The sequence below is a fragment of the Castor canadensis genome, unplaced genomic scaffold (assembly GCF_047511655.1).
Source record: "Castor canadensis unplaced genomic scaffold, mCasCan1.hap1v2 HAP1_SCAFFOLD_65, whole genome shotgun sequence".
Lineage (NCBI taxonomy): Eukaryota > Metazoa > Chordata > Mammalia > Rodentia > Castoridae > Castor > Castor canadensis.
In genome coordinates this window covers 400,001-402,500 of record NW_027395331.1, presented here as the reverse complement: position 1 = coordinate 402,500, position 2,500 = coordinate 400,001, and the positions used below count along the sequence as shown (strand labels likewise).

At 78.4% G+C, this 2,500-nt stretch overlaps 1 non-coding gene across 1 annotated transcript; it reads right to left on the bottom strand.

Moving 5' to 3' along the window:
• Positions 1–1,300: 1,300 nt before the first annotated feature.
• LOC141420248 (5.8S ribosomal RNA) lies at positions 1,301–1,453 on the bottom strand. The gene has a single exon (XR_012444889.1). It is a non-coding gene; the product is annotated as a 5.8S ribosomal RNA (ribosomal RNA).
• Positions 1,454–2,500: the final 1,047 nt, after the last annotated feature.

The window sequence follows — 2,500 nt, the reverse complement described above, 5'->3', positions numbered from 1 at the left end:
CCGGAGGGCGGGGAGCCGGGGGTGCGGAGGCGGGCGCGGGGAGGGGAAAGGAAGGGGGGACGGGGCGCGGTGGTGGGGGGCGCGGGGAGGCCCCGTCGGAGGTTGGCGGGGGAGGAGGAGGAGGAGGAGGAGGAGGAGGAGCGGGAGGGCCGGGGCGGGCGGCGGCGGCGGAGCGGAGGCGCGGGAGGGGGGGCGGCGGAACCGTCCCCGCGACCCGACTCACCCGCACGCGTCCGCCGCCGGACCCGCACCCGGCACGACACCGCGTCCTCCCCCCCGCACCACCACCACCACACACCCACCACGCCCCCGAACGGAAACCCGCGCGCCGCCCCCGGGACGCTCCTTCCCCTTTCCCCCTCGTCCGCGCACAAGCCACGCGCGACCGCGAGGCTCCCGGAGATGGAAGGCCGGCCCCGTCGGTCGGGGCGACCGCGCACGCGACGCGCGAGAGCCGCGGAGAGAGTCGAGGGAGCGCGTGGCGCGGACCCCGCCGCCGGAGGGGCGGGTGACGCGCGCCCACGCGCCGAGGCTTCCACGGCGCCGACGGCCGCCCGGTGCCCGCCGCGGGAGACGACCCCGTCTTTCGCTCTTTTGTCCACCCCCACCACCGTCCCCCGCGCTCTTCCTCGGACCCGCCGGCTCCGCGAGGCCAGCCCTCCCTCCCCGGGAGGGAGGCGGAGGGCGGCGGGCCGGCCGACCGGGACGAGACGGGAGGGGCGGGAGGGGCGGGAGCGATGGGCGGGACGGCCCCGGGGCGGGACGGGACGGGACGGGCGGCCGGGGTGGGGAACACGGGCCGGCGTCGGGCGGTGGGCTCGGGGCGACGCGGCGCGACGCGGCCGCGCCCCGGGAGGGAAGCGCGCGTCGGGCGGACGGACACCGCGGCGTCCCGCGGGCCGCCCGCCGGGGCGTGCGTCCCCGGGGGCGCGGACCCCGCAAACGCGACCCGCGGGGCCTCGGAGCGAGCCCAGACGGACCCCGGTGCGGCGCGAGACGCCGTTCCCGGACGGGAACGCCGCGGGGACGCGGGAATCGTCGCCTCGGCGTGAGCGCCTCCCCGCGGGGCCACGGGCCGCGGCGGGGAGGGCGCCCGCGACCCTCGCTCTCTCGCTCGTCTCGGCGACGTGACGCGACGCGATCGGCCGTCGTCTGCTCTTAGGGGGACGGAGGGCCCGCGGACGAGAGTCGGGCTGGCCCTACGAGCGAACCCCCAGCCGCGCGACAACCCCCCCTCCCCGGCGTGGAGAGCTCGGAAGCAGACCACCGCGGGAGGGGGGGGAGGCGATTGATCGTCAGGCGACGCTCAGACAGGCGTAGCCCCGGGAGGAACCCGGGGCCGCAAGTGCGTTCGAAGTGTCGATGATCAATGTGTCCTGCAATTCACATTAATTCTCGCAGCTAGCTGCGTTCTTCATCGACGCACGAGCCGAGTGATCCACCGCTAAGAGTCGTACGAGTTTTTTACACGAGGGTGGACGGCGGGGCGGGGCGGCGCGCCGGCGTGGGAGAGGGACGATCGCGTCCCCCCCCACCCGCACGCGCGCGCGCGCCCACGCCCCTCCCGCCCGGCTGACGCGGCACACAGCCCCCTCTCCCGTCCCCGCGGGCGGTCGGAGAGAGGGGGATCGCCTCGGTCCGGCCAGCACAGGTGACGACGAGACGAGAACGCCTTTTGGGGTCGGGAAGAGAACGAGACGCGGGGGGGCCGGCATCCGTCCGGCGCCACGGCCCGCGAGCGGGCGAGCGCGCGGGCGGCACCGGAACCCCCACAGGCGCCCGGGGGGTTCCCACCACCGCCCCCACGGCGACCCAGAGCGGAACGGAGAGGCGGACAGCGCGAAGCGACGCGCGCACGCGCGGCACCACGGCGGACGGTCCCCGAGGGTCTCCCAAGACCCCGGCGGGGCCGCCGCGGGCGCGCGGCGCGGGCGCCACGGCCCACCCCCGCCGCCCGACCTGGCCCGTCGTGGGGGTTTGGGTGGCGGAGTCCGGAGGAGACCGGGAAGAGCGCGTGTGTGTGTGTGTGGGGAGAGAGCGGACCGGGACGGGGCCCCGGACCGCACGACGCCCCATCACGCGGCCCCACGACTCCACGCGGGCCCGCCGCCCCGACCCCGCGGGCGGACGGGCGACCCCCGAGGGGTCTTTAAACCTCCGCGCCGGAACGCGCTAGGTACCTGGACAGGAGCGGGCGGACGGGCGAGGCGGGGAGGGACGGCGGGATCCGGGAGCGAGCCGGCTCCACCGCCCCCCTCGAGCTCCCCCCACCACCGCCTGCACGGCGCGGGACACGCGGGACCGGCCGCGGCGCCGCCGGGCCCCGGCGACGCGGAGCGGACGCACGCCCCCCCCACGGCCGCTCCCACACGCTCCGCCCTCGCGCCTTCCCTCCACGCCCCTCACCTCCTCGCGCACCCCCGGCCCGCGAGACCCGCGGGGATCCCGGGACCCGCCTCTCCTTCCACGACGCGCGCCGAGCGAGCGGCGCGCGGGTGGG